The 26,662-nt window shown below is 45.8% G+C and overlaps 1 long non-coding RNA gene across 1 annotated transcript; it reads right to left on the bottom strand.

Annotated features, from left to right (window-relative positions):
- Positions 1-2,882: 2,882 nt before the first annotated feature.
- On the bottom strand, positions 2,883-9,557 carry LOC130146958 (uncharacterized). The gene is made up of 2 exons (XR_008821058.1): positions 7,195-9,557; positions 2,883-7,150 (listed from the first exon to the last, which is right to left on the bottom strand). It is a non-coding gene; the product is annotated as an uncharacterized LOC130146958 (long non-coding RNA).
- Between the last annotated feature and the right edge of the window lie 17,105 nt (positions 9,558-26,662).

Here is a 26,662-nt window from a genome sequence, read left to right as displayed (position 1 = left end):
ATAATAATAAAAAAGAAAGCAAACAACAGACTGCAAAAATGAAGAGAGACAGGCTCCGGGTGATCCTGCTCCCATTAAAGTTTCACTGTGTGCATCCAAGCAGTTTGGCCCCTGCTGTCGCAGAGGGGTGTCCTTCCCCCCCGACATCAGCACCTCAAAATATCAGTAAAGGACAGCAGGGGCCAAACTGCTTGGATGCACACGGCAAAATCCCAGGGGTCATCTCAGGTGGATCAGCCTAACATCGATTTACAACTAATACTGAAGCAGGATGGTCGGAGTCTGACCTGTCTGTTCTGTGACAGTAAAATAAGCCAAGTCCATAGGTATTGAAAGATTCCCAAAGTGTCAGGCTGAAACGGATGCCAGTAATAATTTGAAAAAGAATTAAGTATGTTTCTGAATAATATCTGGTGTAACACAGTAGATTTATGAAGGTTTTCCAGAGAAGATGACTCAATGCCCCATGAGCAATAAATCGTGACTGTGATTGTCCTCTTAGATTTGCAATACAGATTGCCTCTAGGCTTGTAACTTGTTTCCCTTCCTAAAAGATGCTTTCCTCATTCAATTAGCAGATATTGCTCACTGCGTGATCACACCTAGTGTACAGTTAAGAACTGTTTCTAATTGCTTGTATCTAAAAAGGCCCAGATTAAGATGAGCATCTCTTAACCTTGGAGTTCTTAGCTTTCGAGCTTCCACCATTTCTTTAATGAATAAATGGTGATTTCTTAGGAGCTGGGGGAGAGGGAGGATGGAGCCCCACCCTATTCCTTAAATGCATCTTTTTGCCAGTTTTCTGCCTGCCTTCTCACATGCTCTATCTTTGTCCAACGCCTTTGCTCAGTGAATTTAAGCACTTTGCCACCAATTCTGAGTCCCACTTTCCTTCTGACATTCCCCAGCAGCTTCCAACCTCAGATTTCAGGAGCATTACCAAATTTTCTCCTTGTCAACAAAATTCTCCTTTCTCTCCTCTTTCTCCCCCATACTAGCAGTGTCTCAGGCCCGCGGGCTGGTGTTTTTTCTAAATAAATGCATCTATTTCTAAAACCAAGCCTGGGGTACACGTCCTCTGTCAAGGAGAACATTTGGCCAAAAAGTGAATCTGGTGAAAGATCCCACCATTTCTCAACAAGCTTGGCCAGACACAGCAGCAGAAAGGTTTGGGGAAGCCTTGGCAGTAACCGGTGCCGTTTATTAACCCTGCCTATAATTACACGAGTCAATAAGAAACAACGTTGTTGCACCCAGGCAGTTTTCCGCTGACGTAAGGGAACATGCACAGCTGGCTGAAGCGAGCACGTTCTCTTTGACGAACATTCAGTAATGAATTTGCTGCACCTAAAGCAAAGCTTTATTTCAACACTTATTTTTAAAAAGCAGCAACCGGTTGTCCACACCCCAGCAATCTGCGTAATTGAGTTCATGATATAATATCACAATGTTTACTAAGAAAGTGGCAGATGGTAGTTATTGTGTTTTTTTTTAAAAAAAGGGCACATGTGTATATCATGATTATACTCAGGCTATTCCTGTGGAAAACAACACTTCTTTAATTTGGTAGAGGATATTAAAGTTTATTTAAAAAACATATACTCCATGAGAGGAGTGGCAGATGGAGTTAACAAGCTCACCTGCTGTTTTATTTAAAAACACTGTCTAATAAGAGGTTGTGTGTTTTAAAAAAATGCATTCATGCCATAATATGTAATCCTTTCCTGGGGAGAGGACATAAACACTCTGAGGAAGGTGGCAGGGCTCTGAGAAGAGGGCACTTCTCCAAGGCAGAAGGGATAGACCTGGAACAGGGAAGGGTTGGCTCTTTGTGTAAAGACAGCTGCTGCATCTTGAAGGGAAAGAGAAATCAGGGCAGCCACATCCCGCAGGTTTATGCTCAGCTCTATCAAAACAACAGATCCAGGGGAGGCAGGTCTCACCTGCAAGGTGCCCGTGAAGGACAGAGATTTTGGGGGTGCATATGGGTATTTAAAAGGAAAAACTCCTGAGAGGGAAGTAACTGTCTCAGTAAATCCATAGTTAACTGCACTGGGCTGAAATTGCACAACTTACCCTATGCATGTCCTGGCCCTTCAGGTTATAACAGCCTGTCGGATGGACTGTATTTTCTTAACAGGTCCAACTATAAATGCAAAAGCCACCTTTTTAGGAGCCAAGATGTGGTCAAGATCAAAAAGCAGCAACTTCAGAGTGCTGCTGTGGCACAGTGTTTTGCTGTGTACCACGGGACACACGGCAGATCGGTAAATCCCTGGGTCTGCAGACCCCTCTTGTTCGCTGACGATGCCGATGGGTCTGCTCTTTGGCAGCCACCGGCGCTTCTATTCCTTCCTTCAGCCTCAGTGGACAAAACTGCTTAAACCCTCCCAGTTGTTTCCATTTCTCCCAGACTGGAATCTTCCTTCCCCAGCCTACAGCACCCCGGGGGATGGAGGCAGGCTCCCCAGCGCTGCCTGAAGCAAGTTCAGCATGCTTGCCTTGGTGGCCAAGGGTTTCAGCAGCTGCTTTCGGTGACTGCTTTTCTGGAGACAGGCAAGAATGGTGTAGGTTTGGGGTAATTATTGGTACTCCAGAGGCAGATGGTGTAATAGTTGTTAGACAAAATGATCTGAAAAAAACCCAACCAACCAGGAGAAAAGCATATATTGTATCATACTTATTTGAGAAAGCTTGGAAGCAGATAGTGATAAAAAGTTAACATGACGCTTCAGATGGCAAGAAGTTAATGGAATGTGTTTTCTACTTTAAGCATTTAAGATGCAATTACTATTCCAGCCTGGGCTGCATATTGCAACACAGAATCATCTACCATGAAATCACTGAAAACAATTCAGGAAGCGGGACGAGGAGAAGATGGCAATGAGAAGATTATCCTTTTATTTTTCTTTAAATGACACAGATGTAACCGAGAAGTATGAGACTGTGTTTATGAAAACATCCCAGCCTGACGCCGCACCTGCTCTGGGCAGGCAACAAGAGTGTTTCCTTTTTGCTACACAGGCTGGTGCTTACCGCCCACGCTGGCTCTGCGGTGGCACACAGCAGGCTTCAAAATGTTTTGCTCAGTTATATATCATGGAGGTTGGCCTTTAGAGTCCGTGTGTTTGTGTATGGACCCAAATGTTGGATCTGAATTAATGCAAGCTTTTTTGAAGATTCTATAAGCTTTGTTCCTTTCTGAACTGAACAATTCACTGAATATTAGACGTATAGAAATAAATATAGAAATAAACCTTAACATCCTTGGAGTAAGAACTGGAGCCTACAACGAGTATTTAACAACCACACAGGCACAGCCAGTCTTGTGTGTGTGTCTATACCTTCATAATTATACTTCAAACCAGGAGGAGGTGTAACAAAGGCAGCATTTACTCCAGGGCACTCTCTAGTTAGCTGCTTAGGCGTTCTCCAGGGAAGTGAGATACATGAATTTGAATGGCCTTGGGCAGTAAAGAGAGATGAATGGGTTTAACTCCCTTTTCCAAAATAAGCAGATAAAAAGCAGCCACCACCATTTCATGCAGAGCTCTGGTACAATTGCTGAGGCCTGGAGTTAGGTTTTCAGGTCCCCCAGGACAGCAAAGAGGTTTGGGAGATCTGCATTTAGACAGAAGCATCTTAGACTGACACTAGGTACCTGAATCCTTTTGGAAAAGAGCCCTTTGCCTACCACCTTAGTCACACCTGTTTCCCTCAGGTAAGGCAGACTTAAGCTAAAGTAGGGCCTGAATAAAACCCAAAATATTTTTATTTCCTTGATTTGATTTCTAGAAAGCAAGGATGGAGAGAACCTGTATTGCTTTCATTAAACAGTTTCTTTTTCCAAACAGCTCTGCATTCAGCAGCATCCTGTGCTCCATTGCGTGAACTCTTATTTTTCAATTTTGCAGATTTGCTTGAATTGCCAAAAAATGCACTTTAATGGATGGCTCCAAGAGTAAGGCTGTGCTGTGCCCACCTGGGTTGGTAGTGAGCAGCAAAAGGGTGTCAAGCACATGGCAGGAGCAGGGACTTTGCTGGCAGAAATGTAAACCCAGCAGGCAAGACTCTGCTACTCAAAAAAAAAACCCCAAAGCACAAACAAATAATTAAAAAAACCCAACCAAGCGCTTTTAATATTACTTTTAAGAAAAAAAGTAAAAGTGGGAGTTGACAGGGAACAGAATGGCTGCCCAAACACTTCAGCAGCTTCAAAGGAGGAAAAACCCAGAAACTGGAAAAACACCCAGCCTATATCTGACATGGTTAATGGCAAATACTCATCAAACATCAAAGCTGGACATTTGGGTTCTCGCTCTTTGCCACCACCTCAGGAACTTCTCTGTGAAGTTTTGGTAGCTTGTCACGGCTGCTAGGACAGCACGAGGACACAGGGCTGATGTCCTGTGTTGGTGTCTGCCGATGGACAAGACTTAGCCAAAGAGGACAGGGGTGGAAGTGGGGCTGACCAACTCAAAAGCAATTTGGGGGAAAAAAATAATAATAAAAAAGACTTGCTGAGTTCAGCTCTGATATTTTTCAATTTACGTAAATGGAAACAATAAAATTGAAATAATCTACTTACAAGTATAGTACAGTCGTTCACTATTACAAAAATAAAGCATTTTAGACATCACTGTATAAAAATAGCCCATGACATCAGCTCTGTTTTTCATCAGCTCCAGAAAAAGCCGTGGGCTACAAGGGGTATGTGTGGGGTTTGAGTTTTTTTTAGGTTGCGTATGAGGACTGTTGGGAATAGAATTGGTACTAAGCCTCGCTCGTTCATTCAGGGAACACAGTTTACTACAGGGGAAGGCAGAAAGCCGAAGCAGCTAACTTCTCTCACACCACCATGCTTTAGATGCTTTCCCTGCATCACCAAATGGAGAGAGAGGGAAAAAAAAAAAAGAAAAAAAAAGAAAAAAAGAAGATAGAGAAAAGCAGCAGCTCCCTCTGGAAAAAAACAATTAATGTTTTCTCTCAGCTGACCTTTAAGGGAGCCCAGAAAGACTAAACTAGGCTGGAAGAATTCAGACTCAGAGAAAATGTTCCAAAGAGCCCCAGGGTGCCAGCAGCCCCGCTGACAGCGGTGCTGGCTGCTCATGTCCCGTGCCAGCTCGGCTACCTCCTCCTCCTCCTCCTCACCTCCTCCTCTCCCACAGAAACAAGCTGTCTGTGACCTTTAGGGGGGCTAACTTCTGTCATGTTCCTGAGCTGTAAGAGATTCAGGGTTTCAAGTCTTTATCTTCAGCTGTAGAAATGTAGTAACCAGGGACTTGAACAACAAATTCTGAAGCTGTGAAATAACCAGACTGAAAAAAACTTAGAGCTACCTTTTTTTGCAAAAAAAACAAAAAACCAAAAAAAAAAACCCCAACAAAACACAAAACCACAAAAAACCCAAACCCAAATGCATAAAAAACAGAGTGAAAAAAGAGCTACATTTTCATCGGAAAAAAAAAAAAAGTACCAAGTCATTATATTACATGCTTTGTAATGTCATTGATGGCACACAGCATAAGCTTGTTTCTTTCCTCAGAAAAAACCCAACAGTAATAAAAAGACACCTTATTTAAGACCCCTTATCGAAGCACTAGTCTCCCACTAAGGGACAGCTGTGTGTTTTCGTGGAAGACATCAGGCTGAGTACCAGGTGAGACCACAGTGTCGCCACGGACAAGGTTTTAAATCAGTTTATGAGAAAGCATGAGCAGGTTGTGACTGCATCTCTGTTCCTTGCAGGAGGCTTCAAAATAACGAGACACTTTTTTTTTTTCAGAATACAGGACAGGAATATTCTTAAAATAGGAGCTATGGGAGAAAGGAAAGTGGCTAAAGGAAAGAGCTGTCGCAGTCTGCAGATTATTTTATCAAGGAAGTAACCACAAACAAAACGTGTTTGGTGTACTTCTGTCACAGTTACCTTTCACGCAGTGCTTAGCTCACGGCTTTACGTGCCAAATCCCCTGTCTGCACGGAGAGTACTACGGCGTGCACACCGAATAACAGCTCCTCCTTGTCCTCGGCTGTTACCGAGCCTGTGACCTGCCAGAAGCCCGTCCGCCTGCTCAGCCAGCCCTGAGTCACACAGTGGCAGAGCCCAGGCGTGGGGAAGGGGGGCTGGACCCCATCCCCCCCACACACACACACCCCGTGCCCGGCCGCAGGCTGTGCTCCAGGCTGGGGTTTTGCTTCCGTCTGCCTTATCTCAGTTGATACACGCCAGTGTACGACCTGGTGGTGCGTGACTCAGGCGCACGGAGGGGTAAGTGATGTCAAGTGCAGCAAACAGCCTCAGAACAGCCCATTTACTGAACTAGTCAGCAAATACCTACAAATAAGGGAAGAGGCTAGGGAAGTCAGGAATTCTCAGTGAATGAATCATAAACGCTAAAACCTCACCAAATTTAGGAAGTAATATTTTCCAAGCTGAAGTAGCGTCCCAAAGTGAAACATGCAAAGTTTGCAAAGGTAGCTCACTCCCAGCAATTTTTCACAGATAGATCTCAAAGCACTTTGGCAAACAGGTCAGCATCGTTACATTCCCTTTTCAAGCAGGGTGAGAGGAGCTGGCCCGAAGGAGGTCAGCCCGTGAGCAAGGAGTGTGGCCACGAGCGGAACAAAGGTCTCCTTTGTCACCCACCAGTGACCTTCCAGTCTACAAACCCAGATAGTCTTTTTTGCTGGGGTGAGGAGGAAAGGAGGTTGCTTCAACTTCAGATTTGCGTTCTGAATTTACTACGCTTTGAACTTAATTAATTAATTTGATTTTAAAATCTATTACAAAAACCTTCATAAGAGATTCTGTTTGTTTAAACCAAAACCAATCACACCCACCGTGATCAGTCCTTAGGTCCATCAGGCAGGTAGCCAACAGTTAACTTTTACATGGCCCCATCCTCCCTCTTACCAGAAATACGAAAACAGACCATAAATAAGATCATACCATCCTACTGCTGAACACCACATTGGTGACAGGACACAGAGACCTTGCAGAGGTTGCAGAGGCTGGACGCTGGAAGAGTCTCACCATTCCCCAGCAAAAGGCTGGTTTGCCAGCTGACAGGGCAATGAGAGTACAACAACATACAGCAGAGCTACGGGGGGAGAAGGCAGGAGCTGGGACAGGGCAAGTTATCACAACCTTGCCCTCAGAAAAGGAGCTGGGACAGGGTAAGTTATCACAACCTTGCCCTCAGAAAATACCCCATGGAGTGCATCATAATGGTGACTCCTCTTCTGTTACACAGACCTCTTCTGTGGGCAGGCTGCTCCAAGACCACTGCCACCAAGGTAAATGGAGAAAAGTGTGATCAGACAAAATGCTTGAGAGGTGAAGGAAGGAGGTGAAGAGGTGAAGGACGGGTCTACCGTATTTGTCATCCTCAGCTGCTGAAAGCAGGAACACGGAATAATTAAAGTAACTCCATGAGATCTGCCAGCAACGTTTTTACCGGTGACTGTTTTGTTTCGCTGAGTCCATTTTACAGAAGCTCATGGTTGTGACGGTGGAGGGTTGTGGTACACACACCAGGTATACCATTTCTCCGTGTTCCTTTTAACTAGTGTTTCCCAGGAGCTTCACTGGTACTGCAAGCAGGCGTTACTTCATCTGATGCCCAAAGCCACCTATTTTAGTTTACTGTTTCCAACTCTTCCAGTCCAGATTCTTACCACATTAGAGAAATTTCCCATCAAGCACTGACAATAAAAATGGGAAAAGCTCATTGTCCTGCCTCCAGCAGAGCTTCTGACTTGGCCATCAGCCTTATGAATGGTTTGACTTTGAGTTCCCTGAGAAGCCATATCAACAACATCTAGTCCAGCACTAGGGACATTTTGTGATTCCTTCCATTGCAGAAAGTAAGAGTAACAGGAGCTTTTTGAATGGCAAATTGAGGTCCGTGACTCTCTCTGAATAACAGCCATAGACAAGAGCGAATGAAACTTGCTTCTCTGACCCATGCTGCTGTGAACAGCACCGCAGCTTGCTTACAGTGTGAGAACATGCTCTTCTACAACATCAAGTCCATCTTCCTCATGAGCAAGGGAGGGGAGGAAGGGTCTTGGGGAGTCCGTATGTTTTGTGCATCCAGACCTAGCCAAGAACCGCCTGAAAGATAACAAGTAAAATAACAACTAAAAAGAAAGATAACAAGATAACAAGTAAAATCCTTCCTTCAACCAACTTCAAAGGAGTTAGCATCTTTGCCCAGTATACGAACAAGCAGTCTTTTATACACAGTTTAACATACCAAGTAGGAGAGACAGAGATACTATACAGTGACAGTCACATTTCTTCTCCTAGAAGGGCTGGCTGCTCCACCAGGGAAGGTTATCAGCATCAGAAAAAAGGCGACACCTCCTCCTCCAAAAGACAAGCACCATCATAGCAACAAACCGTGGTTTGTTTTATTTCTGGCCGTTATCAGTTGTCTCAGCAGTATGTATCTAACCTCTGTTTACGATCAGAGGTTTATACTACATTGCAGCATGCCAATGTAAGTACATGCAGTGCTTGGACCAGGGCCAAAGTGGAGTACAAGGACCTTCAGCCATTGGTTTTACTAGTAGCTGTGATGAACTACACCAGCCAGAAGCAGAAACCTCACCCTTCCACTAGGAATGGAAAACCACCAGCACAGCCATCCTTATGCTAGTAACCATCAGCTTGTGGGGTAACAGCGTACCAAAAGGGTGCAGAACAGCCCGGGGAAGAGCCACCACTGCCTTTCTCTAGTGCTTTTTCCCTGCTTTCTGAACACTGTGAGAGGGAACCTGCGAGCTTACAGACTCGCCTGCCCTGCGCCTGGCTGCCTTCCAGCTGGGGAAGCACATGGATGCAGCAGCTGGAGACATGAGAAGAATCCGGACAAAGAAAAGAGATTAACTAGGGAATATTTACGCTCCTTTTTTACAGCTTGAAACAACCCCTTGCTAATGGCCCGAAACCAGGGACTGCAGAACTTCTAAGGGCTCCTTCTGTACAATTCCCAGCCCAGAATATTTATTCTCCACCTTTGTCACAGAACACAGCAGAGAAAGGATTTTGCCGCTAAATTGACAAGGACTCATTTCTGAAGGTTCTGCTGTGACGGGGACAAATTTCTCCGTTAGGCCATCCCAGGGCAGTGCTATTTTCAACAGCATCTGCAGATAACGCAGACGGCTGCTTTGCTTTGCTGCTCCCTCCGTTAATTCCCCGCAGCTGCACAGGGAGCTGCACGGCGCTGCCAGCCTGGGGAAACCACATCCCTCTTGGGTTTATATCATGGCCATAATCCTTACGTGGTGGTTTAGACAAGGCGCACTGAATGTTTCCATGAATAGCTGTGTTTTGCAACAACCCAGGGTGAGGTGGTCGCGTGTCCCTGTCCTTGAGGGGCTGGAAGTACAGGCAGCCCAAGGCCAGGCTGAGCCAGCAGCAAGCACCCGTGTTTGAGGGTCTGACGATACGCTCGTTTCTGACAGGTGATGGTGCACCCCTCCACAGGCGACAGGAGCTGTTATGGATGAGACTAACGCAGGACAAGGGTGCAGGGTGACATGGCTTTGAGGTGTTTATGATGCCCCCTCCCCACCCACCCTCAGGAAAGTGCCTTACAAACCTGAAGGCAAGCTGCAGGAGGCCAGTGTTGGTGCAGCACCCAAGGATGTACCTAGGAGCTCGGTGTGCTGTATTTCTCGGTCACTTGGCAAATAAAACGGGATCCCTCTGCTTTTCCAGGCTTCATACCCCCTACAGCCCTGGTTCCCCTCTGTGGGGCTCCCTGGGGAGGGCAGCAGGCAGCTGGGGTTCAGCTGGTCTCCCCCAGGGTGCAGGCACAGGGAGCAGCGCAGGGGTTTAGATCTATGCCTTGGACCACAAAGGTCCTCCAACCCCCCATCCAAAGCAAAACCAGCTAACAAAAAAAAAAAAAAAAAAAAAAAAGGAATCCCTGAGCACATTAAAGTAAATTGAAAAGGATAATATTTAAGCTAGTGTCAAGCTGTTATGAAATCGAAAGTGGAGAGCAGCAGCTCGCCGTCAGCGAAGCAAATGAACTGGCTCCTGGGGGTCTGTCCCATGTGCAGAGCCGGAAGAAACGGTCTCCTTTTCTACACTGTTATGAACATATTGGACTCTAAAACCAGAATAACTTTAAATGTTATCAGAAATATCTTTCTTAACCTCCCTGTGTAAGGGCTGATACGAAACACTGCATGTGAAATTTGCTATTGGTGCTTTTGTACAAGTCATTTAGCAAGGACAATGACAGGAGGAGGAACCATCCTAAGTCAAAACCCAGTCGGCTTTGCTTAGATTCAACTTAATAATTTCTACAATTTCATGCAAAGCAGTCCACAAACTTATTCTCTCACCATGTTTGCAGACTGTAAACAGCTGAAAAAATAATAAATCTGAGTTATTTATTCAGAATTATTTCCTTTAAAATGTCTAACAGGAACCCTCGAGCTGTATATCCTTTGTAATCACATTGCCGTGCCTAGTCAGTATTCAGAGTACAAGCAGGCTGGTTCAGTCTGAATGGCCTGATGGATTACATGAAATTGTTTCTGAATAATTTTTATTTCTACATCTCACCTGCATGTTGCAAAGGAAAGCCCCATTAAGAATAGAAGGTCATAATAACTGTACAAAAATTACAAGGGTGAAAAATAATAAAATCGGACACTTAAAAAAAATATTGCTGACTTGACTGCTTATAGACATCAAATCAATATATGCTATAATGGAAACCAGTATCAATGGATTATCTCCCAGGAGAGTCCTGCATGTATGAGCAGTCTCAGCAACTAATGTATTTCCCAGTGCCTAAGACACACTGGTGTAGAATCATAGAACCATGGAATGGTTTGTGTTCGAAGGGACCTTAAAGACCATCCAGTCCCAACCCCCCTGCCCTGGGCAGGGACACCTTCCACTAGACCAGGTTGCCCAAAGCCCCATCCAGCCTGGCCTGGAACACTGCCAGGGATGGAGCATTCCTGGATGATGTGTCCCTCCTTGGAAAGAGAAATTAGAGAAACTTGGTACCAACTGCATCCCCCGCTGCTGGGGTGAAACAGCTCCTACTGCTGCTGCATCTGACATTGCTTCTCTGCTGTGGCAGGGCCAGGAGCAGCGGTGACAGCAGACCATGGAGCAGGAGTAGCAGCGATTCATAACATCAGTGTATAAAATACATCTGAATCTGAGGTCCCTCTTACCCTTTCCAGTATGGGGATTAAAAAATGCACCCATTGTATCAATAAATCTGTCATGATATAAAATAACTGGTGGTGCCAACATATGAAGGCATTTTATTGCATGCCTAAATGTAAATCTGTGCTAATAGGATACTATTTAGCTTACAAAGCTGAGGACCTGAACGTTAAGGAACGCCAGTAGGAAGATTGCCTTTGTAACTGGAGATAGCTCCTCTTGTGTGTGCAGGCGTGTGCACACATCGGTATGAGACTGTTTGTAACTCCAGTTCTCCAAGGCTTATCGGGATACGGGGTATCTCACGTGTTGCCTCCATCCTTCGACATACAAGGCCAGCAGTGGGAGCCGCTTTGCTATCTGCTGGGAAAGGGATGGGGCAAGTCCTACCCAAGATAAAGCTTATAGGTAAAAGAAACATTTTTCATTAGCCCAATTAGTACGGTTAGAAAAAAGAGGAAACCTTCCAGGCAGACAAGTCCTTTTTTGGGTCAGAAAAAGGAATAGCAAGTATAACTTTGCGGGCATTTGCTCTGCAAAACACCAAACACCGAAAAATCCCTCTAGAGCCCTGGGATCCCAGCTCCATGGAGGCAATACCTTCTCCTCAGCAGCTGATGCAGCCCCCTGCAGCAGGGACAGACCTTGCCAAGACCCCCTTCCCCCCAGGCTCTGCTACATGTCTGAGGGGCCTTTGCTCCCTGGTGATCACTGGCCACGGCTGCAGCAGTAGCAGGAGAGCAAACCCAGGCTCCCCAGCTGCTCCGGTGGGGAGAACAGCTAGGGCAGGAGCCGCAGGAGGATGGGCACGGGACAAGGCAGGAACTAATCCCTCTGTGCCCATAACAAGTCAGGGCAGCTCCACAACCCAGCCCAAAAATAGGAACCCCCAGGAGGTAGGTTGAATCCATCTGGGTCTGGGTCCCGACGCCCCTCCCCACCTAACCCCCCTGCAGCCAGCATGACCCAGCACGTGCCCCAGCTGCCCATCGGCGCTTGCTCTCGCAGATCTGTCTTCTGAGAAGAGGGATGTTTCTTCTGTGTATCCTCATGGCAATGGCCCGAAGTTCTAAGGATTGCCAGTGCTGCATTAAGAAAAGGAAAAACAGGTAAGTGGAAGGGATAAATGAAATTACCAAAGGGGCAGGCCAGGTGCACCAGGTCACCAGGGAGTCTGTTAGCAGTTTGGGCTGCCTTTCTCATTTGGGAAAGTTGGTTCCAAAAGGTTCAGATGGCAGGTGAATCAGGGATTTACCGGCGGGGCAGCGGGGGCTGCGGCTGGCCTGCCTGCCTCGCTGATTATTTTGCTGAAGCTGCAGCATCCGAATAGAAATTCTTTTCACCTTACCTCTTCCTCTAAACTATCCTATAGGTAGGCACGCTGGCAAGTCCCCTCAGGTGAGCTTTGTCAGGATAACAACAGATCATTCCACATACCCAGCTTTTGGTGTTTCCGAATTCCCCTGAATGTTGAAAGCTATTAAGCTGACATGTTTTCTTCCATGTGATTCTCCTGGTGTGGCTTTGTGGTGGCCTGATGTCATACCTGACCACAAAAGACCATGATCTAATATACCATAACTGTTAGAAAATACAGTGTCCAACACATTGGTTTCCTAACCTCATGGGGAAAGTATTTACACCATAAAACTTAACTGAAAGATGGTATTTAAAATACCATATGGTATATATGGGAAGTAGGAATATTACATGGGTGAGTTTGCTTCTCTTTTTTTTTTTTTAATTTTGAGAAAACAGAAGTACTTGGTACTTCTGTAGAATATGGAAAATATTCTAGAGACATGAAAGGATGCTTTTTCTCATGTCCAGGTCTCTTTTATACCACGCTGGCAATTCAACAGTTTGGCATTGCTGGAGCAGTATAAAGCAACCTCTGGGTGGGAATTCAGTTCAGGCAGCGTGGAATTGCAATTTAAAAAGTCAATCATTTGCAGGCTTGAACTGAAGAAAAGACTTATAGAATATAAGGATACACAAAAATGCAATTCATCTGCTGCAGAATGCTGTCGGTGAGGGTGATACAGCAGAAGGCATTTTCAGGACATTGTGTACAGGCAGGAGACTGTGAAGGGACAAAAGTATAAAAAAAGATGAACCCTTCAAGACACCGACTTCAGCATTACCACTAATCGCTGCCTTGTTTTTAGCAACTGAGTTTCTGCACCATTTTACAAACATGCCATTTGTGTTTAGAGCTAAATGGATTTATCTTGAACGCAGCCCTTTTCCTGAGGGCTTGTGGCCTGTAAAGCTTTCTGCCTTTTTTTTTTTTATTATTTTATTTTTTTCCCCATTTGCCTGGTGATGGCTGCATTCCCACATATAACTAAGGTGGAAGGTGGCAGCACCCCAGAGGCAGGGAAAGGGCTGGAATTTCCCAGGTCGTGCTCAAGAATCCAGCCTTCTGCGAGGCATGGGATGCTACCTCTGAGCAGGAAAGATGCTTCCAACTGCTTTCTGTTCTCCAAGACAAGTTTTGTAGCATCACTGTCTAAACAAATTCGTTCTCTGCAGACTGAGAAAATGTAATCACTGCTACCACCGATGATCTTTAATGCATGCATTTCCATTTCAATGCAATGAGGCAAGGAAAGGGTGCTGTTTGTTTGTCTCCTCACTGACATCTCACAGGCTTCACCAGCGTGAAGGTCGTGATGGTTCTGCAGCTGGCTGTGGCATCTCAATGACCCCAAACCTGGAGGTGAAGCTGTGGGGGCTCTGCTCGCAGCTCAGGCTTTGCCAAAGCTCCACGGGGTGCAGGAATTCCAAATGATTCCTCACCCTGGTCTGATCCCAGGTTGCACACCTGGACTGATGCAAACACAGATTTGGACCTGAGCCACCTGCTTCAGGCCAGCTCGAGCTACAGTGCCCTGGGGCACGGGCTCTGCCTCAGATCCTGCAGGCAGAGCCTGGGGCTGCAAAAGCTGGGAAATCAGTCTAAAAATAGGTGTTTCAGTAAAAGTTTGTTTTTCACGTCTGTTTTGCTGCTTTACAGTGCATCACGCTAGAAATGTGGGCAAGTGGTTTTTGGTACTGAGCCGCCTTTTCATTTTAAAAGAATGTCCCCACCAACCACATCCCCATGTAAGGAAAAAAGCTGCAACTTACTGGTAATGCTGTGAAGTGGAAGGCTGGATCACATTCTCTGTTAAACCTTACTGTCGTTTAAGTGAGGCTTCGATGGTTTCAGGAGCTGCTTACCGGCACTGACACGGGCACGGAGGTCAGCACGCTCCCCACCCGCCCATCCCCGGGATGCTAAAGCGCAGGAGCCGTGCAAGGCTGCCAGGCAGAGTCTCTTTACTCCCTGGTGCATCGTGGTTGTTTAGGTCTGCGTGTTTACTTAAATCAGAGAAAGCGTGGGATGAAATACTTCTTTATTAAGGTTCGATGTCCTGCAGCTGGCGTCTTGCCTTCCGATTTATTGGATAGTCTGGCAGAACTGATGTTCTGCATTTACTGTTTTTAAACTGAAGGAGAAATGTCCCCCTGACAAAGTGGAATGCACGGAGACCATTCCAGAAAAGGTGAAAAGCTTCTCTTGCCTGGCACAGAAAGCGTGCCATATGCAGCTGGACACGTCAGCCAAGGGAAGAGATACTCTCATAAGCTGTTACTGAAACTTAAAAGTTCAGGAGCACGAGGCAGTCATTGCTGGGGATTTGGATGAATAAAAAACTGATTATTATCCAAGTGTGACCCTGAAAATAAGAAAAGGGTGGAATATTTTTCATTCTAATTTCATAGACTTGGTTTTTAGAATGGAATCATCTCAAATCCCGGAATCTGGGGGAACAAAGAACAAAAGGAAAATTTTGGGAGATACAAAATCTGGACACAGGATGGCATTTTGGAACACGGATTCATCTACTGTTAAAAACAAAACCAAACGCTGAACTCTGTAACCCAGCCATCGTGTCCCGCTGATTCAAGAAGCCCCTCCATCCAAAGAATGTAAACTCTGCTACGACAGGAGCCGGGAGCTCTCTTTTATGGAGAGCCGGAAACTTTTCTAAAGGCCCAGTTTATGACCTGGCTGGAGAGCTGGAAATAATTAAGTGTTCTTGTCAAAGGTCAAAGTCATAGGGTTAAATTCCTAGGAACTCAAAACAATTCTGGCTGACTGCGCCAAGACTGATCATTTGGCCCTTTCCTACCCGCAGTGGGAAGGCAGGGAGCAGCCTGGGACAGGCGTGAGCCATGCCTCAGGTATCTGCCCTTTCCAATTCCAAGTCTGATGTTTTGAGACTCATCACACACTCGTGGTCTAAAAAAGCGTAGCTGAGGTTAAAAAAAAAATAAATAAATCAATCTGGAAATCAGAACTGCAGCCCAACGACCTATTTATAGCCACACCAAATATGAACTAGATGCCAAATGAAAAACTAAGCTCCTAATTCATATTCTACTTCTGATGTAACCCTGCTGAATTCGACGGGGTGTTAGACTCTGCGGATGAAAACAGCAGCCTGGGTCTGGCCCTGGGGAGCCGTCGTGCTCGGCCGTACATGTGAACGTTGCAAAGCAGCCTGTGTCTGTGGGGACATTGGTCCTTCAGCCTGAACCTGTGCATGGTGTCATCACCAAGCGGCGCTCAAAAACATGATGAGGTGCAAGGGGAATTCACTCACCGGGTGCTTTTTGACCAAATGACGATGTTAGCCTCTCAGAGGAGCAACAGTCTGTCTCCCTTTGTGAAACTTCACGGAAACCTGATGCAATAATGAGTAGTGTGAGTCTGCCAACATCCCTGACATGAGCTATAAGCGCTGCCTGGTGAGATGTATGGAGTGCAGCTCCATTCAACTCACTGGGCTGAAAGCAGAAAGGCAAGCCGGGGTGGGGGTGGCGGGGACCGACACCTCACCCACCCCCCATGTGCTGGGGGTAGATGTGCACTGCGTTATTGCCCTGAGAGTTGTTTTCCCCATCGCCTTTCATTCAAAGTCTTTTGCCTCGGGCCCTCCAAACAATATTTGACTCCTACTAATGTCCTTTCAAGGGGAATGAGCATCTTTACAAGGCAAAGAATCACCCCAAAACCTGTTGGAGGGTGTTTCTCAGCTCTGATTTCCTATGGGGTCACATTGTTATAGCCCAAATATTTTCCTGCTACAGCCGGAGAGCAGACTCGTAGTTTTATCCCAACGTTTTAAGCTCAGCAGCATCTTTATTCATCCTTGTGTGAGGAATCAGGTTATTCTCCATTCGTCCAAGTCCTTTGCTGGATTCAAAGCAAATTATCTGGTATCAAATTTCTCCATAAAATAAAGCAAAAAGTCTCAGGTTGGATCTGAATTCCAAACTTGGTGAACATCTCGCTTCACAATGGGATAAACTGAGCCCAGATTACAACCGCTGATGAGATTTTGGGATAGTCCAGGTCCTGGCACAGTAGGATGGGTCAATCTCTACTGCAGATGGCTCTTCTGCCTGTGCCTCTTCTCAAGCTCTTTTTCTGCCAGTCTGCAAGCGATCCTGCTCCATCAATTCATCCCTGTTCATCCCCCTCCTTCCTCCCCGTTCAAATTTCTAAACCCGAAGAGCAACTGAGACCACACAGTGACCTTCTGCACTGACTGCTCTGTCTTTTGTGAATCTAAATTGATTTTCCTTGCATGGGAACATCCAGGATCTACCCTTTGACCTTCAGCCTGAGGTTGTGTATTATAGGAGTAAGAGAGAATTTGAAAGCGGCATTTGACTGTCAGCATTGGCAAGAAATATGAGCCACCCTCTACTAGAAAACAGTCTGTTTCTGTCCAATGCCTGGAAATATGGGAATTGCCAGACTTGCTTAGACACCAGGGTCAATATCCTGTCTCTGATGCTAGCCAGCACCAGATGCTTCAGAGAAAGGCCTGAGAAGCCTGTAGCTGGCAGATACAGGATAATCCCATTCTTATCTCCCTGCTTTGGAGAACAGTATAGCCAGCAGGCACACAAAGACAGGCACATGTGTGCACGCTGGGAACTGCCTGCCTCAGATTGCTCTCTTCCTGGAAATATTGCAGTATCCTGTGTCACGTCAAGTATTGTCCAATACCCACTGCAATAGCGTGCAACTGACCCCAGGGACTCGGCTCTGTTAAGGAGGGGAATGAATAATAGAAGGGATGCTGAGGGTTCAGCAACTGTATATAGCACCTGGGTTTCTACAATCATCGTGCAGCTAACAATTCAACTGAAAATGGCCAAAACCCCCAAAATAAAAGCAGAGCCAGCAGTCCAGACAGGAGCTAAAATATCATCATTCTGACAGAGGAACAAGGCTGTTGAAAGAAATTGCCAGCCCTTCACCCACATCCCTATAATGTGGGCATACTCTTGAACACGATTTAGTGTCCCTTTTCCGTGCCCCCAGGGTCAGCTGCTGGGCTTCCCAATGGCTTTAGGCAAGTAGTCAATGATCTTCAGGTCTCTAGGGCATGTTCAGCTTGTACTGATGCTCCTCCCAGCACCTACCTGCTGGAAGAAGATTTGGGACCAGGTTGAGCTTGGATATGTTTCTACCCTGCCCTGAACAGATCACCCTTTCTACCTATGATTTAATAATATTTTTTTCATAGCAATGCTGATCCACAGGGAAAGATAGACTTTCTTTGTGTAAAGCTGCAGTTGGGGATTTGACGTGAGGTTTGTCAGGGACTCTGGAAAGCTACTGCAACAGCCACTGTGGATTTCCCGGCCCAAATTCTCTCTGTGTTTTGAGTTTATCTGCTGTTATGCAAATCAGATGGTTATGAAAATATTACACTGTTGAGTACCTGCACCTCAGATGAGAGGGAGAGGAGAAGTTTGTGTTGACCTGTTAGAGAATTTTGTTATTGATACAGTTGAGGAAAACAGAGATCTCACATTTTGCTTGTTTAATTAGTGTCTGTCTCTAAAGCCTCAGATGTCCCACAGAACTCTTTCTGTAGCAGTAATTAAACAAATAAAATTGTAGAGCGCTATAAGATGATAATCCACATTATCTGATACTGCTATTTGATAGCTCTTCAAAGGACAAAGCAACCTTGATCTTCCTAATGCTCTTTACTCAGAAAGAGGCCCAACGCAAAGGCATGTAGAAGTCTGCTTTCTAAAATCAGTGGGCATAAAAAATAGGATTGCAGTTTCTTGGCAAAAAAAAGTGTTTCCTTGGTATTAATGGAGTAAGCTATTTTTAGTTTTGTTCTGAAGCCTTTGTAAGGGGCCTCTCTGAATCAGTTCAAAACACAAAGTCCTCTTCCCTAATCTGGAGAATATCGTACTCCCTCTCTCTTGCAACGTATGTTGTTGAACTGCAAAAGAATCATCTCATGGACAGCTTTTTCTGGAAAGGTTCCTTAAATAAAAGCTCATCCCTCATCCTTTGCAGACACACTTCCACCCAGGGGTTACGAGCCCCTCTCCAAGCACAGCAGTGCCCTGTGGGGAGAGCCAGGGCTGAGCTCCAGGGTTAACTCTCTCCTAGGACCACTGGCTGTGAGTCACATGCAGTCCTCAGTCCTCAACAGGCAAACTCATCCTCTCTTTCTCTTCCTACTCCTCCCCACCCTTTCTGCAAGTGCAGGTGATCTCCAGAGCTGCTTTTTCTCAGGCAGGGCATCATTTATGAGAAACAGTACATTCCCATGCTGCTAGTCCCGTATGTGAAGCCACATGGCCATGCGATGCAAAAGCTGATCTGATATAAATTCATTCTGCTGGCTCAAGCTGGTTAAAAGTTTTTGACAGTTACCCTTGCATCGGCAAGAATAATGCTGGAGCAGACCTTGCCATCAGTGCAAAGCCACCATACGAGCATGAAATCAGCATAAACACTGTACTGCAGGTTCTGGTTGACTTAGCAGAGCCTGGCCTGCCCATCCAAATGTCACCATCTGTCCCTCCCTGGTGGGGATTGAGTATGTACTGATGAGTGACCACTCCACACAGTCTTGCAACAACACAGGGTGGCATTGGGCAGCCCAGGGCCTCAGCAGGTTTAGCAGTGCTGTCCGTCACTGCATCTCTGCACAGTGACTACGGGGGGGGGGAGAAGCAGGATGCCCACCTGCCGGATGCTTGCTGGCCCACCGAGCAGGCAACCCTTGCTCACACCAAGCCGTGGCTGGGTGTTTCAGCCAACTGCCCCCCATCAGGTGGAGGCAGATGCCCGAGACCCCTGTATGTGGGATCCTGAGGACATCCGTCGCTTGAAGGTTTAACTCCCAGCTGCCCCCCAGGGGGTACAGAGAGCCTGAGGTGTATTGCCCTGCAGTACCGGTGCTTGATATAAACCTCAGCTTACATCCAAGAAACCTTTCCTTATGTCTGGGTCCATCTCGCCCTCCCCAGGGGGCACAGTCCAGCATTGCTCCCCACCACTAGAAAAGCCAAGTCTCGCTGGTCCGGAGGCTGTTTCCTCAGCAGCCCCACAAAGGTGTTTGGCAGCGGCTGCCCTGTAACTGATCCCACCGAGCAGGCCTGGGCTTTCCAAAGGGAGCAACCTCAGGCTGTAACAGGAGAAATTAGGGGGCCTCACAGGCTCGGAGCCAGCGCGGTGCTGGCTCCGAGGACGCTGTTCCATGTGGTCAATCCCTGTAGCTATTAAGGAATAAACTGCTATATAAAGTCGTGCCACAGTCAAGCACAGCCTCAGGAACATGGTGGTCACCGGAGAGCTATTTGAGTCCTGGTAGCTACTTGCTTGCTGTTACAAACACTGCCAGGGTTATAAAAGCTCACAAGGAAAACATATCCCACCATAAGCCCTGCTGCTGCGACCGGGGCTACGTTAGGTACCTGGTCCTCCTGCTATGCAGCCCATCATCTGCTCTTTGAGCTGAAACGTGACCTTTTTCCACTGCAAATGGCTTCCTCTAGAAAAACTTGGGGTTTGGTTAAATGAAATTATCCGTTGTGTACCTCTAGTAGAAAGTAAAATGTTACCTTTGGGGCAAAAATCCCCATATGCTCCCAAACTCAAAAAAGTTCAGCCAAAATACTGCAGGTTTTGATACACTGCCCAATTCAGTATATTTCTGTGCAAAATGTTAAAAAAAGCAGCAGTGTCTGTTCTAGAGGACCCTTCCTATTTTCTCATCAAATAGTCAGGATCATACCACTGTTCTACTGTTAGCAGGGAAAAAAAAAAGTTACATAGGCTGTTCAGAAGCAGCTTTTTTTCTGCTTGTCCATTTATGATAAATTATACTTTGAGGAAAAAGGAAGATATATGATTGTGGAATTGGGCTTTTTTTACCTGGAATAAAATAGAGATAATTGCTTTCTTCTGACCTTGAAATAAGCCTTTTTCCCTCGAGACTGCAGGAAGAATTTCCTGTATTTTTCCCCTAGCAATGCCCTGCTCTGCTTGATACTTTTCCATGGTGCTCCGTTCTCAGGGGCTGCATTTGTCCATGTGTCAAAGCTCTGCCTTTCTGCCCTCCAGCTCCTCACTAACTTCACAGAGCTGCAGAAGGCACGTGTCATTAGGTGGCATAACTGAGAAAGAGGGTTTGGTCCTGTGTCCTGTAAAGTTTCCTTTTAGCAGGGTGAAGATCTTTCATGCTGAAGAGATGAGGTGAAGTGGTTCTCTTAAATTCAGATGATTCCTACAGATGATTCACTCCACCTGTGCTCCCCATCCATCCCTTTTTATCCCTCCCCCTTCTCCCTGCCAACTGAGTCCTGCCCTAAGGACAGTAATAACTTTAGTTTGAATGAGGGGATAATTTTGTTACCTGTGTTGTTGCCAGACTCTCGGTTGATTTCTAACTTTTACCAAACCTAGAAGTCCTTAAATTACAGCAACAAGAACATACACGAACACTGCAGTGCTCTGTTCTAAACAAAGCCCAAACACATATTCCTCATTTCTTTATAGCACCATAGCGATAACACTGAAGTTATCGCCAAAGCATAACTTGACCCTGAAGAATGGTCACTGTTAGCAGTACCCCACTGTGTGTTTTGGGGAACGGGAGGCATGAACATCATTCACATGAACATAAAATATGGAATAATGAAGACATTTGCAGGTATGCACTCTCAAAAGAAAGACATGGCTCTGAAAGCTCTGCACGTAACTTTTTTCCCTGAAAGTGATTAAATGCAGATGGCTACGGGGAAAGCTGGGTTTTGCAACAGCAGTCATATAGGATCCTTCAGACTATTTGGCCAGTAATTTAAGTTAGGAAAGCTATTCGCAGAATGTGACCTCTGGAATGTAGTTATTCCAGGAAGATGTAACATATTATCAGGGAGTGAATTCCAGGACTGACTTATTTCTGGTAACAATTGAAGGATGACAAAAATATTTACAACTAACTTATAAAACAGAAACATGCAAATATTTGTCAAGGAGTTTATTTACAATGACCAGTTTATGCAGATCTCATTAGTTTCTACTTAGGAGAGAAATAAATGGACACAGACTTTGGAAATGATCCTATACGTTCATTTACAAGGTACATACAACTCCCATTAATTTTAAACAACGGGGTAATAAACAGCAAAGACTAACAAGACACGCAACCCGCAGAACTGCTGCAAGTGCCCTTGCACATACTTCAGCCTTTCACAAAAGTTCTCCATTTCTTCACAGCTGGGCTCCATATGAATCTGTAGCTCAGTCTCAGTGCAGACTTTTACCCTTGTCCAAACAAACCCAAAGCGAAGCTAAGTCAGAACAACGGCTCTCTGCAGCTCTTCCCACAGGAGCACAAAACTGTGCAAGCACAAGGCTCTAGAAACACGAGGGAAGATGTTAAATACTGCCCAGGTTAAACTGCCGACCAACTACAAAGCTTCTGTTCTCACTACCAGGTATAGCAAACCTGCTGCTAATGGGGACATAAACTGGGAAGGACCTCCCTGCCCCAGGCCATACAATGCCTTTCCACCTGGCCCTTCAAATGAGGTTCGTTTTTATCACACTAATACCCCCTTCTTGCTTCTGCCAAGGGGAGAGGTCCCCTTTCAGGGCTGGCCTGAGCACTTGAGGTTCATTAGTCCTTGTGTCAAAGCTCTCCTTTAGCTTAAACAGCTCTCTTCTTTTGCTGGTGTGTGTTTGCTGAAGTATCTATAGACAGCAATTGTATCCCTCTGAAGTTTTTGCTTTGCTAAGCTAAACAAACCAGCAGGCTTTTTAATACCTTTCCCTAACAGAAAAACAACCCCTAACCATTTACTTAACGAACCTAATGACCCATCGCTGCATCTGTCCCAGTGCAAACTGATTTTTCTTGGAGGTAGGTGACTAGACTTCTAGATGATAACTTGCTGGTGCTTTACGAAATAGCATTGATATTCCTACGCCCCTCCTGGCAATTCATGCTGAGATCACATTTCCATTTCTTTAAGGGAAGGTCGTGCTAGTGACTTAGGGCGATCTTGTGATCAACCAGTACACAACTAGTGCACCCACATCTTTTCCTGCGTACGAAAGCCAAGCACAGGGATCGAGCAAGTCACATTCAGGCTGCCCCACTGATTCCTTCCTCTGAAGCTGCCCTTACCCCCTACGCCAGCCTTGGTCCAGAAATGCAGCTCTGGAGGGATGTAGGATGTTCCACCCAAACCAAATCTTTACAAGCATCTCCCAGTTAACAACAACCCACAGACCTTAACGCGCACCACATCTACTTTTTCCCTATTTTCTCTTCCATGCACACCACTATCTGATGCTTCCCCCCCAGACAGGCTTCCCCCCCACCCTGCCCACCCCCTCTTGTCAGAACCAGGCGCACACCCCAGCCTCTGCCCTCAGCCATCTGTGGAGCCAGGATTGCTGCTGCCTCCGTGCCAGTCTGGGCTGCTTTTTCAAGGATAAGGACTGGTGCTTTACTCCCAGGTATTCTCTACCGCCCTGCCCTCTTCCTACTACACTAAAAGATACTGAGACAACATGATAAACTCTTGCCCAAGCAATGCTAGTCACGTACTTCATTATTTTAGGGAAAACATTTTGCAGTAGCTAAAGATAGTCCTTGGGTTTTATGTTATTTACTTAAACAGGTGTTGAGCAGCCCAACCTTAGCACAGATAAACAAAGTATCCCACAGAAATTTTAGTGCAATAATCTATCTGCCCCGAGAGAAAGTTGTGCTTCAGAAGCTTTCACTTAGAAAGCAGTAAAAGAGGGAATTTAAAGTGCAGCTGGCTATAACTTATGAAGCTGATCCCAGCCTCCCATTTTACAGTAACTTATTGCTATTATTTCTTTTGACTGCGAGCATCCCAAAGGTGGGAGTTGAATCAGGACCCCGAGCATGGCTGAAATGGATCTATCAGGCCAGTTGCAATGGTTTGGCTTGCGCTATACCTTCCCTCCCCGCTGGTCCCAGCCCCGTCTCATTTGCTAAGCACAGCAGCAGCCCCGTCAAGTGGAGACTGTTCTGCACCATCCGCACGGTTTCAGGCAAACTCTTGCTGTGTTTAATTCACCCTGGCCCTGGGATCCATCAGGAAGGACTCTGCTTGCCCTTTCATAATGCAGCAGCATGTTGTTCAACACAACTTACTCAGACCATGCCCAGAACCCACCTCCTGGACATGTATTTTCAGTTTTGTAAAACAACACCCAGAAGCCACGGTTGCCTTTTCTCGCAGAGCCACCGCTTTAGTCAGCATCCAAACCAACAGAAGTCTGGGCTTTTCTGTTTCCACGGGGTGAAAAACATATCAAGCGCTTTGTGCTACAGCCTTCCTGGCAAGACACAAAACTCTCTCAACCGTACCCATTTTCAGACTGCAATGTCAAACCAGATGTGGGACCAGATTTACTGTAAAAGGCTGCTTCTGAGCCATGAATCTTCCAGCAAATCTCTAATGCCCTGAGCATAATTTTGAGCAATTATTATAGCCTCACTCGCAAGCCCAGTGAGACTTATCATTTCACGTAATTTTGACATGAGCCCAGCTGAAACTCAGTGGATGGTTTTACTTTTTGGTATCTGCTGATGCTTTAAGACAGCTTCATTCCCCCAGCACAGAAATGAACTCAGTGCCTTGAAATGAGTGGGAGACCCAAGGCAGACGGTATGTACTGGTTTCAATATCTCTACATTTGGGATTCTTTTAATGTACATTTCTGTTCCAATGAAAGAGGAAAGGAGTGTTTGGTGGGGTCAGACCCAACCCCCTGAAACAGATCTGTCTGCCACAGAAGTTAGCTGTCCCTGGGAGCTCACTGAGACACGCTGATGCAAATGCAAACACCGATGAAGTGTAATTTGCGTTTCTTAGGACCCAGTCTCTCTAGTTCATTTTTCGTTACTCCTGTCATTATTCAAGGTTTGTGCTGGGGATCACTTTAAACATCTCCATCTAATGTGCAGGCCAGGGGGAGAGCAAGCAGCTTTTAATGGCACTGAAGAAAATATAAGCCAAAAGTCGACCGTGATACAAAGGGACTTGCAGTTGATATTGCCAAGAAGAAGAGAAAGAGGTATTAACAGGGTGCCAGAATATCTTATCAGAGACCACACTCCATGGCAGAGGTGGGAAAAGAGCCTCAAGCCTTTTGACTTTCAGTCCACTGCCTAAGCAGCTAGCTATACCACTGTTGTGAACCCTCCCGCTTACACTGGGGTGGCACATCCACCTCTGCCTGTGTATCTGACCTGCCTGCAAGCTCCATCACAGGTGAATTTATGTCAGAGCAACTCCTGGACGGAAAGAAAAAAAAAAAAAAAAAAAAAAGACGCAAACAAGCCACAATCAGAGGCTTACTCTGTTACGCTTAATTAGTTAGAGTGCTCCAAGAGCATCTCAAGGTCTGCTGTCCCCGGCTCAGAGGCACGTGGGGCTAAACAGGATTGCCTGCCACAGCAGCTGCATGCCAGAGACAGTGCAAATGGGAAAGGAGCAAGATGCAAAAGTCCTCGAGCCTGCTGTGTCATTTTGCAACGTTTGTTTCATGTCACGTTTCATGCAACTGTGCTGCATAAAAGCTGTTTACGTAAAACATCCTTTTCCTGAGGAACTGGGGCGCAGACACATGGAGAGCTCTCAGGGCTGAAGCTCAGGCAAGACTTGATGAGTCTAAACATTATAAAGCACTAATTACCTCAAAGGGGGCTGTGAACATACAGATTCATGGGGCTGTTGGAAGATGATCTGGCGAGAGAAGTATCTTTAGAAAAATGGAAAGAGATGGCCACTGGACTTGGGGAAAATGATTACAGATGACTATAGCAGGGGTGCAAGCTACTCTTTGGGAGAATAAATGGACCTGTTGGACCAGTGTTGAATAGGGAAAGGATTTCTTCTAAAGGCGCGATACGTCTGGAAACAACTTTTGCCAAGCAGCACTGCAGGCTGTAAGAGAGTAAAAGAATTAACAGACAGCAAATTGTTCCATGTTGAACCCACTAGCATTTATAGCAGGAATCTCTCTGGAAGGAGAAGGTTCTGCAAGCCAAAATGCGACAGTAGCTGGTGTTTGTAGTGCGCATGCAGACTGAAACGTGCTGAAACTGCCTGAGGGGGGGAGTCTGTTTTCTTTTGGTGTTTGAGCTACACTTTGCTGGCATTTTTCACCAACTCGGTGACCATTGAGAAGGACTGCTACATTTCTTTTTGGGACAAGTAAGCCTGGAACTAATCATTCAACCGAAGAATTTGGAGAATAATGGGTTTCACATATGGAAGGACAAGCTGAGTCCATTCCAAATAACAAGACACACACACAGTTGTCATACCTGAAAAGGAGGAGCACCGGTCTGGACGCAAAGCATCAATCTGTCCAGCTGAGGAAAATGAGAGTCTGGGAATGAAGACCTTGACTTGAAAGAGATGGGAAAACTGAAGTAATTATTTTGATGTGCTCAACACACTGCAGCAAAAGCATTTAGGGTTTCCCTTTCATTTGAAGTTAATCTTTCATTTCTGGATGAAGGAGCATACTCTGATACATTTCCTTGGATTTTCTGTAAAATATCTATTATTTGACTTCACCAGGAGCATTTAAGCACATCCTGGCTAAGATTTCCTAGCTGAAATTACTGCAAAGAGTTTACAAACCTATGATGAGATTTCTGAGGACCAGGCAAATGCTTCACCTCTCCACTGGCACAGAAAACAGCGATCTCCCCAGCGCAGCAGAAATTAGTATGAGATGGCTCATACCCGCAGATGAAAAGGTGACTGGTTTTCACCAGCGAGAGGCATCTTTTGTCAGTTTGTCACAGTCTGCCCTGGGGACTGCGCAGGTTAAGAAAGTAATACTCACACCTCATCACCATAACAGCTCCAGCCTGTTCAGATCTGACGTAGTTGGATTTTCTAAGGTTTCCAAATGCCTGAGGACCCTTTCTGTCTTCTACCTTCCCTGTTCTTCCGGAGGTAACATGCACCCCCAGTGCTAATACATGGCTGCACCTTCTGTCTTTGTTAAGGAAGGTTCATTTCTGTGGAAATCAGGCTTTCTGAACATGGCCCACAGAGGCACCG

The sequence above is a fragment of the Falco biarmicus genome, chromosome 3 (genome assembly GCF_023638135.1).
Source record: "Falco biarmicus isolate bFalBia1 chromosome 3, bFalBia1.pri, whole genome shotgun sequence".
In the NCBI taxonomy this organism is placed as follows: domain Eukaryota; kingdom Metazoa; phylum Chordata; class Aves; order Falconiformes; family Falconidae; genus Falco; species Falco biarmicus.
This window is presented reverse-complemented; position numbering and strand designations above follow the sequence as displayed.